This window comes from Onychostoma macrolepis, chromosome 02 (assembly GCF_012432095.1).
Source record: "Onychostoma macrolepis isolate SWU-2019 chromosome 02, ASM1243209v1, whole genome shotgun sequence".
In the NCBI taxonomy this organism is placed as follows: Eukaryota; Metazoa; Chordata; class Actinopteri; order Cypriniformes; family Cyprinidae; genus Onychostoma; species Onychostoma macrolepis.
Genome location: NC_081156.1, coordinates 21815123 through 21833456, shown reverse-complemented (window position 1 = coordinate 21833456; position 18334 = coordinate 21815123). Strand labels below are relative to the sequence as shown.

General features: G+C 36.2%; 1 protein-coding gene across 2 annotated transcripts in view; it reads right to left on the bottom strand.

Annotated features, from left to right (window-relative positions):
* astn1 (astrotactin 1) overlaps positions 1 to 8936 on the bottom strand; it is a 377633-nt gene extending 368697 nt beyond the window's left edge. Inside the window, exons 1-2 of one of the 2 annotated variants that reach the window (XM_058749876.1) lie at positions 8844 to 8936; positions 8052 to 8111 (exon numbers count right to left, since the gene is read on the bottom strand). The gene's annotated coding sequence lies outside the window, so the exon portion shown is untranslated. The remainder of the gene's footprint in view (positions 1 to 8051; positions 8112 to 8843) is intronic. The other variant, XM_058749884.1, reaches the window with a different exon arrangement.
* Between the last annotated feature and the right edge of the window lie 9398 nt (positions 8937 to 18334).

The following is an 18334-nucleotide window of genomic DNA, read 5'->3' as shown; positions in this document are numbered from 1 at the left end:
AACAGAGCTTATTGGGAGCAGCGTCATACACATAAGAGGCCAGAGCATCACGTTATTTAAAGGCGAAGTTCAAAAAGTAGCCAATGATAATATCTAAACATGTATCCAAATCCAAATGTTATAAAATTTATTTATGTGTGATGACAATTTCTTAGCAACTAGGGATTGTTACATAGAGCTATATAAGCATCCAGTGGCTATAATGGTATTACAGATAATACATTTACAATTAATGCGTTAATTAATGCGTAAAATAATGCATTCAGATTTGTGGAACTCACAATGCGCTTCCAAGAAACTAATACCTGAAAAGAATATATATAACCTATATACAAATATAATTTGGAAATGTATCAATGTTGTTATTTAAGAATTGAGTGTTTACATAATAAGTTTTATGTTATTTTGTATGTAATCTTAAATGATGTTGTTTGGAAGTGGGAGTTGGATGGGATGGATGGGTCATGGACTGTGATTAATCATGATTAATTGCTAATTTAAAATACTAGGATTTACCTGTAAATGTGTTAAAAAAGAAATGCATGACAAACTAGTTTAAGGAAACAGAACCTTTCACACTTCCGCCAGGTATGTCACATCGCTTCAATCCCAGTATACAGTGGGGCAAAAAAGTATTTAGTCAGCCACCAATTGTGAAAGTTCTCCCACTTAAAAAGATGAGAGAGGCCTGTAATTTTCATCATAGGTATACTATGAGAGACAAAATGAGGGGAAAAAAATCCAGAAAATCACATTGTAGGATTTTTAAAGAATTTATTTGCAAATTATGGTGGAAAATAAGTATTTGGTCAATAACAAAATTTAATCTCAATACTTTGTTATATACCCTTTGTTGGCAATGACAGAGGTCAAACGTTTTCTGTAAGTCTTCACAAGGTTTTCACACACTGTTGCTGGTATTTTGGCCCATTCCTCCATGCAGATCTCCTCTAGAGCAGTAATGTTTTGGGGCTGTCGCTGGGCAACAAGGACTTTCAACTCCCTCCAAAGATTTTCGATGGGGTTGAGATCTGGAGACTGTCTAGGCCACTCCAGGACCTTGAAATGCTTCTTACGAAGCCACTCCTTCGATGCCCGGGCGGTGTGTTTGGGATCATTGTCATGCTGAAAGACCCAGCCACGTTTCATCTTCAATGCCCTTGCTGATGGAAGGAGGTTTTCACTCAAAATCTTACGATACATGGCCCCATTCATTCTTTTGTTTACACAGATCAGTCATCCTGGTCCCTTTGCAGAAAAACAGCCCCAAAACATGATGCTTCACAGTAGGTATGGTGTTCTTTGGATGCAACTCAGCATTCTTTGAGTTTTTACCAAAAAGTTCTATTTTGGTTTCATCTGACCATATGACATTCTCCCAATCCTCTTCTGGATCATCCAAATGCTCTCTAGCAAACTTCAGACGGGCCCGGACATGTACTGGCTTAAGCAGGGGGACACGTCTGGCACTGCAGGATTTGAGTCCCTGGCGGCGCAGTGTGTTACTGATGGTAGCCTTTGTTACTTTGGTCCCAGCTCTCTGCAGGTCATTCACTAGGTCCCCCCGTGTGGTTCTAGGATTTTTGCTCACAGTTCTTGTGATCATTTTGACCCCACGGGGTGAAATCTTGCGTGGAGTCCCAGATCGAGGGAGATTATAAGTGGTCTTGTATGTCTTCCATTTTCTAATAATTGCTCCCACAGTTGATTTCTTCACACCAAGCTGCTTACCTATTGCAGATTCAGTCTTCCCAGCCTGGTGCGGGTCTACAATTTTGTTTCTGGTGTCCTTTGACAGCTCTTTGGTCTTGGAGTTGGACTGTTTGAGGTTGTGGACAGGTGTCTTTTATACTGATAACGAGTTCAAACAGATGCCATTAATACAGGTAACGAGTGGAGGACAGAGGAGCCTCTTAAAGAAGAAGTACACTCAAAAAAAGGAAATTAGCTGGTTATTACATTAAAACAAGCGTAACGTGTAATTTTAACAAAATTATTTCATGTTTCAAAGGTGAACGTGATAAAATAATGTAGGATAAGCATGAAATTCAACAAATTAACATTTGTTAAATTCAGTCATGTTGAGATAACGTGATTCAATATAGTCATCGTATACACTGTCAACATTTCTGTGTCCACTACTCTAGTTCATCCATAAACCAGAAAAGAGACTCAAAGTGCTAAATACCAGAATTATCCTTTAAATAAAAACTCACTACTACATAAAAATTATTTGGCCTGTTTTTTTTCATCATGTAATTCTTCTATACATGAACAAAAACAGTGTATCAAATGTCTGTTTATGTAAAGTAACTTATTACTGATCTTTTGGAAATAACCGGGCCGGTTTGGGAGCCTCTCTCCTTGTCTTTCTCTCAGACAGTAACACACACACACCCCATACTTTTTTTTTCCTTTAATAAGACAATATACCTTTATTCGAATGGAATAACTAACACTGAACTCATGATTACAACAGACAGGCCCTTGGTATGGCTTAGTTGAAGTATTTCACCGACTCAGCTAAACAATTTTAATGTCAATTGGTTATTTGATTACATTTGCATTATTATATTATGAATATGGATCAAGTTAGTGATAGCTGTTTTACAGTAATACTGTAAAGATTGTGTGCTATAAATATGCATGTAATGCACATCAGTAAAGAAATCTTTGTCCTTGTTCATTTTGTTTTTTGTCACAGGATGTCGATGAAAGCACTCAAATGGCCATAGCGGAGACAGTATTTGGAATCTTTGTCATTCGACAAGAAGGTGCAGAGCCTGGCGATGACCCCGCAGATGTTGGTATTGTCCTGGAGGGGGTGGAAGTGATGAGTGAGTTGGGCAATGTAGCTTTTGCTGTGGTGATGTTGCTGGGGCTTGACTACGCGCTAAACCTGAGCTACCCCCAGGAGCTCAAGTACACTTTTGAGGTTCTGCAGAAGATCATTATGGAATTGGATGGAAACAAACTATCCAACAAAGGCCAAGTTCTCAAAACACTGCTTTCCCGTTAAGAAACATCGCCATAGCAAAAGCTACACCAGAAAACTTATACCTTCTGTTTTGTTGTTTCGGTACTCCAGCACATTAAACTACAGGTGTAAGTGCAAATCTTGAAGGGGAATGTGAGTATAAAGACAGGGCCCCATTTTCCAGTATATCAGTGTTCAGTTCATCTGGGGTTTTTTTGTGCTCTGTTTTTATTTAAAAAAATGTTCTCTCTGATGCAAGGTCCAGTCTATTGGCACTTAAGGAAAGCTGTATGCTGAATTATTTTTCAGTTTCATAAAAATTAAAGGGATAGTTCGGCCTATCCCTTTAAGACTAACCTATGTTTAATTTTTTTTAAGTTTAAACATTTACAAATTTCGGGAGTTAAACTTTATTGTAAGATCTCCATTTGTCTTGTTTTTACCCTTAATGCCAACCATACTGTAGACATTGTTGAAACTTGTTTAAAAAAATGTCCCTACGTTTCAATGTAAAAAATTTAAATATATATTTATGCAAAAAATATTCTAACTTTGGTAAATATTTTTTATTAACTTCTGTGTGAGTTCACCATCACATAAAACCACAGGTGCAAGATGTACAAAGTGCAAATGTTAAGAGTAGATTAAGTGGGATGCGAGTGAGAGGGCCCATTTCCCTGTATTCTCATAACAAACTTGAGATATATTTCCTTGTGTTATCAACAAGCAACTCAACTGTGTAAAACAATGTGCATTATAATTTTGGAAATACAATTTGATTGCACCTTTTCTCATTTGTTGTGTGTTGTTTCCACCATTAGAGTTTGTTAAAAAGGTTTTAATTTATTCAACTCAAAAGCTATTCTTTGAAGTAATGTAATTAAATCATGGAAAGGATTTCCATGTGATTAAATGGCTTTCTTTCAGCATTAAGCACTTTTGTTAGGCTAACTTAAATAAATTAGTTGGTCCAAAACATTGCTGATTAGTTGGGCTGACACTATTAAATTAAGCTGTGCCCAACCATAGTAAATAAGTTGAATCAACCTTAATAAATTAAGTTGACCCAACGTAAGTACATTAAATTGGAATAACAGAATTGCATAATGCTGAAATAAAGCAAGTTAATCATGTGGAAATCCTTTCCATGATTTTTTTATGTTCATTCAAAGAGTAATTTTTTTGAGTGTAACAGGTCTGTGAGAGCCAGAAATCTTGCTTGTTTGTAGGTGACCAAAATTTTACCAAGGAATTTACCAATTAATTCTTTAAAAATCCTACAATGTGATTTTCTGGATTTTTTTTCTCATTTTGTCTCTCATAGTTGAGGTATACCTATGATGAAAATTACAGGCCTCTCTCATCTTTTTAAGTGGGAGAACTTGCACAATTGGTGGCTGACTAAATACTTTTTTGCCCCACTGTACATTTACCCAACTATTATCAAAAGTATTTCTAAATAAATGCAACAAAACATTTTCTTGCGACCTTACGTGAAGTATTATGAAAAAATGCATTATGAAGAAGAATTGGACCTGTTCTGTAGGTGCATTAGAGCTAATATTAGCATCATGCTACATAAGACAATTCATGAGATTAATAGTACACTTTTACTCAGAACTCACTTCAAACCACCATCGAGTGTTTGTAATAACTTCCTTTTACGATCACATGTGGAATTTGGTTGTTTACTGTTGTTAAAATATGCTATTTATAGCCTTTTATATCGCTGCACAAATTAGCATTTCAGATGTACACATTATTCTCAAGAAAATCACATACAGACCATATCTATCGTAATTGTGTGTTTATTATCTTATATAATCTATAGTGACTGTTGTCATGTTTATTTCTGCTGTGTAAAAGCCTTAACATGTGTGCTCTGCTGAAACTCACATTGTTTGTGATGTTACAACCGCCTCTCCATTCTTAAGTTGTCAGGGATACATTCCAAGTATAATACACATTAGTAAAAGGATCTATTTTAATTTTTATTTGTCTATATACACTTTGGGCAGCCGCGGTACATTATAAAAGTAGCCCAAAAACCGCAGCCCACAGGTCTATAATTTTTTCCCACGACTGTATTTTCAAAATAGCCCACTTGTGCCGCAACACTGGTTCGCTGTACCCAGGGGCGGATCTAGAAAATAATTTTTAGGGTGGCAAAGGGATGGCATGGGGTCTATGAGGGGTGGCAACACCAAAGCAAGCATAGTTTTTGGGGATTTATTGTCTGACGTGCACAGTTGTATTCACAAATATTGCCTTACCATTAAGTAATCATCTGTACGGTTTAAAATGAAAAATAAATAACAACATTTCAATATCCATCATGGCACCAAGTCAATACACAATATAAAAAACTTCAAGAGGTTATACATTTTTCTGAGCTTGTATCATTAAAGAAGACATTCTGTTATTACCAGAGGTGGGGATGTCTGTAATCACCCAGAACACTATCAATAGTCTAGCAACACCCCAGCAGCTTCATAGCAAAAGCCTAGCAACCATCCAGAATATCCTAGCAACCAACTAGCAACACTTTAGCAAACATCCAGAACATCTAACTGACCAAACTGTTTATGTTTCTTAAACAAGACTTTAAGACAAGCCAGCATTTTCAATCCAGTTATTACAGGTATTCTTAAATGCTTACAATTCAAATATACAGATGACTTTCCTGCCCAGTGAACACTCATGAGATCAAAAACACTTTCCTTAGGATTCAGGAATTATTTTTGCAGCTCAATGTCTATTACAGTATACAACATAAATTAAATTACAGATAATAATAATAATTCAGCAATGAACTTTTGGGAACAGATCATTTTCATTTTACTACTGTAAAGTAATCTTGCAGTAGATGAAAAACACTAGAAAAGTTCAAATACCAAAGAATTGTATATGAACTGGTATGCACCACAATACAATACAGTACAAAATAAAAAATAAAATAAAAAAGTAAATTCAGCATCCTCTGCACATTTGGTCAAATTTCATTACAGTGTACAGTACTATAGCAGTTTCCTGGTCTCCTGACACAAGACTATATCTCTAGGCAGTCATTCTCAGTTCTGCAGACATGCAATAGCTACACATAAAAAATGGTTACAAATAAAATTTGACAGTCACACGTTTGAAGGCGTACAACATGTGCTACACTTTACTGTACATACAGAAGAGTGAAATTTCCATCATGTACTGGTACTGTACTGTAATTATGCTGAATGTGTAAGTATAAAACCCATGTATATTATTCGTTCAGCTCTCTCTTCTCTCCGTTGTTATAGGATGCAGAGATTCTGATTGGTGTCATCAGTTTTGCTGCCTAATGTTTCACTTACTCATTGTTAAACTTTCTGAGAAATGTGTCTTCGTTTTGAGAACTGAATTAATGGTTTGGGAAAATGGGCCAACTAAAATCAGTTATAATAAATTAACAATCGAGAAAACTGCAATACAAGATTCTTACCAACTCTGCTATTAGTTTTCATGATCGGCATCTTCTTATTGATTTCATGTTATTGTTTCGTCCGATATGGCAGAAAGGCCTCTATATCCATGATGAAAGTGGCGCGAGCGGTCGGAGAATCGGATCACCAAACAATTACGGGATGAATCTCAGATATATCCGGGTGGGATTAGATTTCTCATAGGACTTCTGAATAAACCGAGAAGCAGTATCTAAATCACAAACAAATGTAAAAACAATTCGTTATTCAATGGGCTGCGCTTTGTATTTTTGACTCACAAAGAACCGGTTCATAAGAGTCATTTGTTAATGAAGCCGATTACACTGGGCGCGCTGCGTGCGCGTGCAACCATCGCGCTGTCATCGCCGCGGCTGAAAAGTAGCACATGAAACACTGCTTACATTTATATTTTATTCTGTGATAATTCTGGGGTGGCAGGTGGGGTGGCACAGCTTTTTCTTAGGGTGGCAGTTGCCACCCCGTGCCACCCGGTAGATCCGCCCCTGGCTGTACCCTCATCACACAATGATAGATAACCTTCCGCGCTGTGATGACGGCAAGAATTTTGGGTAAAACCTTATCAAACGATTAATTTGCGTTAAAAAATATATATATATATATATATTAACGCGTTAATTTTTTTTGATTAATCTCATGCGTTAACGCGTTAACGTTGACACCCCTAATATATATATATATATATATATATATATATATATAAAGAACAACATAACCTAGTTTCTAATTCGAGGATGGGCTAAAATTAAATTAACATGAGGGTTCCTGCAGGTTCTTTCTCTTTTACTGCTTCAGCTTATCATCTCTGCTCTCTTTCTATTTAGTCTCTATCTCAGTTTTAGGCACAGATAGAAGTAAAAGAGATGGATACTGTGGAATTTTTGGCACATGTGTGACAGTGTGAAATCCAAAATCCCTGGAGATCAGATTAAAGATGGAAGGGAAGTAAAGCTCCAGCACACGGCGACAGCTCCATGCCAATGTGGGAGGTCAGAAAGGTGGATATCTGAGAACAGAGTGATATAGTAGTTTTGCGAAGAGAGTGTTGCGGTATTGCTGCCAAACTGACTCCAGGCTGTCATTTAAGAGACAAAAACAAACAGCACTAGGAGAAGTCCTAAAAAAAAACTGTATCTGGAGACATGGGTAATAATATTTATTGCGTTCCAAATCTCTTATCATCTCTGTAGATATTAAGAGCTTTCTTTGTAATCAAAGCCTAGATTAGCAAACACTGTTAAAATCAACAATGTATGATTTATGCACCATGTATGAACAAATATTTTAATATTAAAACATCAAAATAATTTGGAACAAACATTTAATGGCAAAATGATTCTTTCACAGTTTTAAATTAACAATGTAAGTAGGCTGTTTATAATACATTATTAAAAAATGCCTTTGAATTAACCTCTCAAGACGCTCTCTTAGACACAAATAGCTTAAATTAACTCAAATAGAAAGGTCATGACTTCACAGCCAGCAAGATGATAAACCCTTTTAGGGTCTACACTGATGAAGAATGTAATTATGTGGGAGCTGTAAGCTATTGCAATTCAAGTACAGTTAGTTCTACCAACCTCTTCCCACACAGTCTCACCTCTCACACAAACAGTGACACAGGCTTGATCCTTTCCTCACTGAAACCCACACAATTGTAAAATGAAATAAATAACACACCATTAGATGCATTGGAAAAAATATTACAGCTATTCCTGAGTAAAAGTTTGAGACTTTGAAAGACTGTAGCACAACTCAAAATGGCATGAGGGCATGTAATGCACACCTGGTCTAGTTTGGGTTTCTTCTCTTTGCACTTTCACCAATACATGCTGTGATACTTGAGGGCCAAATCTAAATAATGCTCTGTCATTTTTATATGGGGGAAAACTACTTGACCAAAGGCCATTTAGCTGGTATGGCAAGAAATAATGTTCAAATTGTCAATATTATATACACTAATACATAGGCCTATAATATTATGCACAGGAAAACAGACTTTTTCTCTCAGACTTTTTCCTCATTTGTAAATGAATGAAAGAATGAATCAATAAAAAGTAATTGATTTAATTGTTTTTCCCAAATGTAAATAAGTGCAGTATAACATTGTAAAAGAGACTCAATTAAAGCATCATAAATATCAATATAGTTAGCTAACAATGTACCTACAAGTATATATCAAACATGTCCCACCAGTGAAAATATTATGAATCATCTTAATATCGTAACACTAGAAGACAATACATACATACACACACACACACACACACACACACACACACACAATAACGTTATGGTGAAATGGTCGGTGAGTGTGATATTGCTTATATAAAACAGTTCAATAAACAAAATGATAATATTGAGTAACTTACATTTTAGACAAAGTATTGCCAGTTTTTTGGCAAATTGCTTGCTTGGCCACATTATTCCAAACAAAACCACAGCAGAACTGAGCATCTCTGAGCAAATAGTGTTTACTTCCTGAATGGATTAGTGTTGGTGAACAAATCTTTTGAATGAATGATTCAATGAATCACTCAAGACAGCGCCCACGTCCCAATGTGCATGCTACTTTCCATCCTAAATTCTATGTGATATTAGAAATTTTTAATACTATTTAGGGCAGATAGGGTGGATGGATAGTATGCACATTGGGACGCAGGGAGCCACTTTGGTTCCTGCATGAATCGTTTGAGTGAAAGATTCAATGACTTATTTGTTTGGTTCCTTGTTTGAATGAATCATTTTAATAAATGAGTCAATGACTCATTCATAAGACAGTAACTTGTCACCACCTACTGGTGTAACTATGTAACCGGTAGAAATAATCACTGATAAATTCCCACCGAGCTGCTGGACTCACTCAACACCAAATATAACTTAGAAGAACTGTTGTATAATTAAGGCTTTAACTAATATAAAGCCATATATCAAACTTAAGTGCATCCACAAAAAGAAACACACTGTAATGCACAACAAACAGCAGAAAAGACAGCAGTAAATACAGGAAAAAAAAAAAAAAACTTAGCATATTGATCTACATCCCAGTCTCTGCTGAGCATCAGGGTTTCCATCAATAAACAGTTCCAGTGGAATGCCTTCCAACGGTGAATGCCCTGAACCCAGGGGCACATGCTGACAGGAAGTTACTAAGGGGAAGCTGCTGTCTGCCTGGTAAGGACTGAAAAAGGTTATTGGAGTTGCAGGGCCCCCAGGGTAATTATCATTGGCCCACGAGATGGTTTGCAGTGCATCGTGTGAGGACATGTACCTTAATTGGATCATGCTGCAATCTCTCAAAGCTTTACAGAGACCTGGTTGTCGAGGTAACAGAGCTCAGGAGAATGTAAAAAAGGGCGGATAACACATCCACTAGCCAATCTTTTCTATGGCTGTGACTTTCATAGTACAGAAACTGTTTACTCAGTTTGTTTTCCAAGCAGTATAACTCATAAATGATGAGAGCTCAGCTGTCTCAAGTCACAAAGTAGACTAATTTATTCTGGATCTTTTGCAGTTTGCTGATTTTTATAAAAATCCAATTATTCCAGATATTGACATGGCATCCGCATATTGTGCACGGTCAGCTATGTGAAATAATAAGCAGTGCTATGGATTTCTTCAAGTTTTAAAACGTTGATTCTTGTAAAACTCTAATTTTGAGAAAACATAACAAGCCGACAACGAGGGCAGCCAGAGAATTACATAAGAAATGTGTGACAGTTCATCTATAAACACTTGGCTTTTGAGGATGTCTAACAAGCAAAAGAAAATAGAGCATATATGATTGGCAAGTTCATGAACTGTTTACATAGTCAACAGCTTAGAGATTAGCTAAGAATTGCGTTCTAAATATCAGCAGAGCAGCAGCACAGATTTTTAGCCATGAATGTTACATCCTTCGGAAACACAGTGTTATAAAATCAACATTATAATTTGATTTTACCCATACATATTCGTATTTTAGATGCATAATGCTTATGCCATAAAGTGCCTTCTTGATAAGAAATTCCAAGGTAAACCCTCAATATATTAAACTTTACCTTTTTTTTCTCTCCGCTTTTTTCAAGTTATGGAAGTGTCCTACATTGCCGAGGTTGCAGGAAGGATTTTTCAGTGCTTTGAATACCAAAGAGCATTGCTCAGAAAAAAAAATCTGATATGGGAAGGTAACCAGTGCTTATGAAGTGCGCTAACTGCCCGAGCCATGCAGTTTGAGGGGTAAAATTGTCAAAGACGTGGAGATCAATAAAGTAATCTCACTCATCGCTACAGCTCTGGCCCACGATAACACAGCATGAGGCTGTAGTACAACAGCAAGGAAAGCAATTATAACTCTTCGAGGAAATTGACAAGTCTCATGTGGAGAAATGATGGCCGTTAAAAGGATGAAAAGGGCAAAAGTGTGAGGAGACCGATACCTAGCCGCCATTTCCTCCCTCCCCTGCCTACTCTAGTAAGCACACCTCTCTTTGATGTAAGCCTATTACTGGGATCACAACACTAAGCTCTGTAAGTTTTATTTTTTGGACTCTGCTTATGTGTATTAAGGTCTAGCACTGCATCCTTTGACTCTCACGTATGGCAAGCTGATTGGTTCATGTTGCATATGCAGCTAACGAGCTTGTTGCTTTACATTGAAATGGCTGGTTAACATTCATTTGAGCATTTCACAGCACGCTTTCAGAGTTCCTCTGAAACCCCCCACCTTCCCCAGCTCCACCTGTATAAATCTGCTACAGGTTATTATATATGCTATATGCAGCAGCAGTATGTCTTATATACTCACAGCAGCGTATTGGCATAATGTATTTGCATTAGCAAGTTCCTGTACTTCCTTTGCAGTAGCAGCAGCAATAATCTACAACAACAGCAATAACCAACAGCAGTAGCAATTCAGCAGAAGCAGCAGCATAGCAGATCTATTCCTCCAGGACCAAATACATTAACACTGTCATATCTATTACCATTCTAAAATCTACCAAGAGTTGTCAAGATAGAACAATGAATATCTACAGACACGTAAATACAAACATACGGCATAAATGCAAATGAGTCATTTTCTTTTAATGAAACACTAAAACCACCCAAAAACTCGAGTGCCGTTTTGAATCATTCTGAAAAAAAAAAAATTACAGAAAAAATGTACTAAATCAGTTGAGTGGTTAATGAATCAAGACGTGACTCACTTACTGAACAACCATTGCTTTTAGTCATGTGTTGGGTCGCCTTTGTAAAATGTGGGTCCTGAAGCAAAACCATTTACATAAGTACAGTATGAATCATTTACATTAAACAGACCCAAAAAGAAAAAAGAAAGAGACATGATTAAGCCAATGTAGAGAAGAATAAAATATTAGAAGAGTACACCCCTTGTTGGGAAATCACTACAAAAGAGAAACTTTAAATCTTTTTGTTTTTCTTCCAAAATAGTCAGTGTAAAACTACAAAGACTCTTCTCTTTGAGCATGACTGGAACTTGATTTTATCTGTTCAATAGATAGTACCCTAAACCACATATTCATGCCTTCAATGACAGTTAGTGCTAGCTTTAAGTGGGTTCTTATTTAAGCTGTACACAGAGAGGTACTAACGAAATTCATACCTCATGAATAATACACTACAGGGTTTTCCTCTTATTGAGAAATTGGAAAGAACAAAATGAATACACCATGACTGATTTGGGTGAGAGTCGGAGCTGAGAACCAGGGACCCCTGAAGCAGAAGAAGAGAGAGCCAGGAAGCCACAAAACATGTCAATGTGTGAATTATTGATTAACCTGGGGAGTTATGACAAGGCAGCAAACAGAAGTTTTGAGCAACTGAGGTATCAAATGACATCCCCGTTACCTGCCGCCCCCACCTATCCACACGCAACACAACAGCCCAAACAAAATTGCACTTATGCAGCTGCGCTATTCGCTTGAATTACCAGCTCTTCAGCACCTACACCACATTAGCATTTGAATAAGTACATCAGAAATGGCAACAGAACAGAGCATTCACTGACACAGGACAAAAGAACTCATTCATAACAAACACATTTCCAGATGGAGTCATGCCAGTTGACCTGTTCTCTAATTCTTTTGATCTTTTTTGGTCACTAAGCAGAGAAAAGATGTGTCTCTTATGCAAAGTCGTAAGTTCTTGGTCTGAGGTCTGAACAAACACCTATACTTCTGAAAGTGTATTCAAATAAAGTATCTTATAGTTCTTCACAACAACTTTCGTCAGAGTGCAAATTTTGTGACGACTTTCAGGAAGGGTACACTCTTAAACATAAAGGTGCTTAAAAGGTTCCGCACAGCAATGCTATAGAAGAACTATTTTTGGTTCCATAAAGAACCATCTCTTTCTTACCTTTTAATAATCTGAAGAACCTTCTTTCGCCACAAAGAACCTTTTGTTAAACAGAAAGGTTCTTCAGATATTAAAGGTTCTTTATGGAACCATTTAGACAAAAAGGTTCTTCTATGGCATCGTGAAGCACCTTTAATTTTAAGAGTGTATTTTGATGTAATTTCTGCGTTTTAATTTCAATTGTCTGCTAAGTCAGCATGCATTCTTGGTTCATGTTTGACCTTTTTAATTTGGCAGTTTTTAATTAAGATGTCTTTTGAATAATTTATTTCACCATAATTTAGCATAATTAGCTAAATTGCTATAGCTAATAAAAACACTAAATTTGTTGTTTTGTAGTATGTAAATTTGTTATAAAATGATACATCATTTGTCATGCCTTACTAACATTTTTTTGTTTGGACTTAAAAAAATTTTTTTACAGGTGCTTCAAAAGAAAAGATTCACCCAAAAATAATACTTCTGAATTCCTATATGAATTTCTTTCTTCTGTGGAATAAAAAGGAGATATGTATAGCACGTACAAAATCCTGCTGTTATTAAAAAAAAAAAAAAAAAAGGTTCTCATTCACTTTTCTGTCACTATTCACTTTCGATGTATGGAAAAGGACTGATGTCAGGTAAGTTTTTCAGTGAATAATACATTTCATTCTGTTCTTCACACAGTTACTGTATGACTTTAGATGACTTGGAATACAGTGTATAAATAGTGCATTACCTGAAAGTTTTCTTCCTTTTGTAGCTGACAGCCCTTGGTCCCCATTCACTTTTATTCAAAGACAGAGAGTGTCTTGAACATTCTTCAAAACCTCTCCTTTTGTGTTAGAAGAAAGTCAGTCATGGGTTTGGAACAATGTGAGGGTGAAACAATTTTTATTTATTTTTTGCTTAACTATTCCTTAATGTAATAACAACTCTACTGAAGTCAGCATTTGTCTCATTACACAGTCACATAAGCAAGTCTGAATCAATACTGAAGAAGAAGAAAAGTGTGCATGCAAAGTAATCTAGTGGGAATAATGGAGGCATTTTCTATCACTTAGTGCATTCGAAAGCACCTCTAGTCTTCAATTCCCCTCTGTTCATTGCTAAAGACGGCTAAGCAAGACAGATATGTTGGGGAGTTTGAGTATATTACATTAACACATCACTCCAGAAATATTCCTGATGCACTCTATCCCTCCCCAGTCACCATCAAACATTTATCATGGAAGGTCATTGAAATCACTCTTCTTCTCTCTTTTAGACTCATCTACAGTAGTTTTTCATTTTCATCAAAAAAGTGCATGGCAGCACCCAAGGTGCACCACAGTTGGACCTCTGTAGCCTGCAGTGATTTCAGCTCGATGACAGAATCATAAATGGCACAGAAATCTGCCTGAGTACACTAATCAATTATACTGGTCTATCATCATAGAGAGAGAAGAGTTTATTTCTTTATTAAACTAGGATTTCAACGTGTGCTCCACAAAAGCTTAGATTCAAGAAGAAATGGGACTGAATAATAAACTCAGGGAAAAAAAATGTACAAGCTATTAAAAAAAAAACATGAGTCTGCGGTTGTTGAATATCAAATTTTGGTGAGAAATACCAAGCTGAGCATTACCCAATTTTGCAACAGCTTTCCTGGTTTCAACATAATTTTAATCTATTAGGTTACAGAATGACCTAATGAATAAAGTGCACTTTCCCCATTGATGCATATGGCAAGTCCAACCTTTACTTTTTTACTTTGTATCCAAATTCGATTTACAGGAACAGTGCACATTAATAAACATTCCTGTAAACATGCCAGATTGGCCATTACAGCTAATTCACAACAACTGCAAGTTATTGCTAAACTGTAGTCCTTGGGCAGGTTTTACAAACACTTACATTAATTCATTTAGCAGCTGCTTTTATTCAGAGCATCTCACATATTAACAAAATCATAAGCAAAAACATACAAAAGAGGAAATACTGGTATAAACCGTTTTAAAGGTAATTAAAAACGAGTCTCTCTCATACTGATGTGCACATTACTTGCAATATTTCAACATAAAACATGTTTATTCAAGACTCACAGAAATAATAGAGCATGATCACATGTTTTTTTCTTTGCTTTTTCCCCCGCTATTTGAAGAGATAAAATGAAGTCTAAAGTCTGCTCACGACCTGTCTGCTGCAATCACATGCTTCAAAAAGATAGGGAAACCCTCATCATGCAAGATTTCAGACAAGAATCAGTGAATTTGATTAAGATGTCCCAGAATAGTACATTTTTATTTTTAATGGAGTGACACTGATGGTATCTATTAGCCCTCTTGTCAAGCACTTTGAGAGCCTGGTGGTACACTGACAGTAGAGGTGTAAGCGTTGCACAAGAGGACTGAAAACCGCTTAAACAACCTATATAGAATGATGGCAATGAAAGTGTTGCTACCTTTTTAGTCAACTTATTTCTGATATAATGGAAGGCTGATAGATTACATTTCACATGATTCTTTTTTTTTTGAAGAGTGGAATCCACAGTAATACAAATATATTTGACATCTGAAAAATAACATGCAAATTCTACCCATGAACCACCCAGATTTTTTTTTTTTGTTTAATAATTTATGGCAAAGCTGAATTTTCAGCATCCATTTAGTCTTCAGTGTCACATGATCCTTTCAAAAGTCATTCTAATATGCTGATTTGGTGTTCAAAAAACATTTCATTTCAATATCAGAGTTAAAAACAGTATTATTGCTTAAAAATAAATGTCTTTAAAGTCGCCTTTGATCAGATTAATATGTCCATGCTGAATAAAAGTATAATTTCTTTGAAAAAAAAAAGACTGACTTGCCCTACATGCTATAACGTAGGAACAGATACCAAATATCATATTTCATTGGACTATGAATATTGTACTAACAGAGTTAATATGGATGAACTGAACACAATTACATCAAATTCAAACAGCTACGATTTCAGCCTCAAGATATGACATCTCTCAATATTGAAAAATCTGAACAGAAATGAATGTAGCCATTCAATTGAAATTCAGTCAAAATGATAAAAGCAGTCAGAACGTGTAGAGGACGTGTTCCGATTAGCTTTCTAATTAGTTGTATAATTGACCATAACATATTAAAATTGAACATCAGCAAAATAATTGGATTTCCACTCTAACAATTACTGTTCCATGTTTAGAGCAGAGATCCCTTTTTCTGGAATATAATTTAATAGGACTGCGTAGAAACACAAATACATTTCCAGTAATACTTTTGTTGTCCAGTTTTATCAGAGATTCTTCCAGTCCAGTAATACATCTCATCATTCATTGATATTGCTGGAACATAAACATTTGCATTTACTGCCGATCAAAAGTCCAATCAGACTGCTTTCCAAAATGCATGCGCACTGCAAATACCAGACGAGACAGATTTGATATATCTGACAATCATACCATGAATGCAAAAGCCCTGGCATTTATTTCCATTATATCGTTCAATCCATTGATTTAGCGCATTTCATTGCAATTATAATTAAGATCGTATCGTACATTTCCAGCCTGATTAATTTCATTGCATGCCTCTGCAGTGCTTCACATCTTCAGACTTGATCCCCCTTATTATCCCACAATACTATGGGCTTTGTCAGGCCTTTTCAAGAACATAAGCCCTTTTTGTGTCTGGTCAAAGTAAAAGACTGTTTAAATCAAATTGCCTCGCAGTTCTCTCTCTCTCTTTCTCTTCCATACATCAAATGGATGTGGCAAGCTTGGCACCCCCTTCTTTGAGGTGTTAATAGTAAGCAGCCTCAGGCAAGAAGGAGAGAAATGAGCATTCACAGATGATGTGGAGAACGAAAACACCCAAGGTCACGCCAAAACACACTGATTCGAACAGCATCGACAAGCAAATAGTAAACAGGATGTTGTACTGATTGAGTCTATTTGCAGACGGTTTGCCTTCCAGGGAGTTATATGACATATGACAAAATACTTCAAGGAACTGATTATACACGATTACAGCACGGCATGTTCACCGTCCTGATGTTCCTGATGTTTTATTACATAGTAGCCTACTTGAGAAAGTGGCTCTGGATTCAAATTTAAAATATGTAAATTTCAGAGTCACCCTTGTATTATGCTAACCACATAGCTGCCAAAATATCATATCTATTAGTTATCGCTGCTGCAATACATTTGGTGCTGCTCTGTGGAATTAGCTACCAGTGTTAGGGAGCAGCTAACTCAAAATAGCAACGTGACTAATTTAAAGAAATAGTTCACCCAAAAATGAAAAGAATTATTAATATTCATGCCAAGGATATTGGACTGGAAGTCACTTTGCATAATAGCGTGTGTCGCAATGATTCTTATATCTCTGCTAATGTAAGTCCCCAGTGACTAGTAGTCTGTAGTACACTGCTAATGAAAACCAATAATTCATGCTCAGACAGTGTATGCTTTTCTGATAATATGCACAGTTGCATTATTAAGAACAATGGGTGTTTTCTTCCTCATCGACAAAGACAAATTAGCATGATTTTACCCTAGAGGGCAAATTGCCAAACGAATCTAAACATAAACTTGCAGAATGCTTGTTAGGTAAGTATTAGGGATATTTAGGACATAAAATTGCGTATTAAGGCTGTGCAATTCATTGTTTTACAACCATGACAGTTTACAACAGTATTCACTCAGCCGACTCATTAAAAAAAATGTTGATTCGTTTAGGAACAAAACACCTTACTACAAATAAATACTGTGTGTTGCTCAGAGATGCAATAATAATCCTGCTGACGTATATAATAATTAGGTTGTAGCTTTTATTTTTGGAGCAAAAACACACAAAATAACACGTTTATTACTTAAACTTTGATTAAAGTCCTACATAGATCATCAAATTAAATGAATTCACAGCCGTTTGTCCCCCACCATTACAGTGCAGTGCACCATGTATTTTTCTACAGATACACCTTGACATTTTTATTAGATTTATTAATAAAACATTTTTTTTATTTCAAATCAAGCAGGTCTGTGAGCATAACTAGTCACATTTGTATAAATGCCTTCCTTTAATAACACTAACATTTAAGGATCGCGTTCTGATTTAATCACATTGCCCTGCGGATCAAGGTTCCTGGTGGCTGTGTGGTTAAATTCGTATCAACATTTTTCTCCAAAACTATCAAATATACAATATTTAAAAAACATCGAGCCTCCACGCCGCCGGCTGTTTACTCCTATTTCCATAATTCTGGAAAGATAATGAAATCTGCTTTTGCAACATAGCCTATTTCATTCATTGCATCAGGCTCTCATCTGCTTGGAGATGCTTCAAGGTCATTTCAAAACTGAATGAAAGAGCATTCAAAAAAGACAAACGGTTACCCATTACGTTAATCAGTTTGAGGAGATGTGGCATGAGGCTTTGCCAGTTCTCCATCCATTTTCTTTGGTGTCCACTCATAACATATGCTCATGCTCAGCACATCGAACAAACACTGTGTGTCAATAAAGGGGTAAGAGACC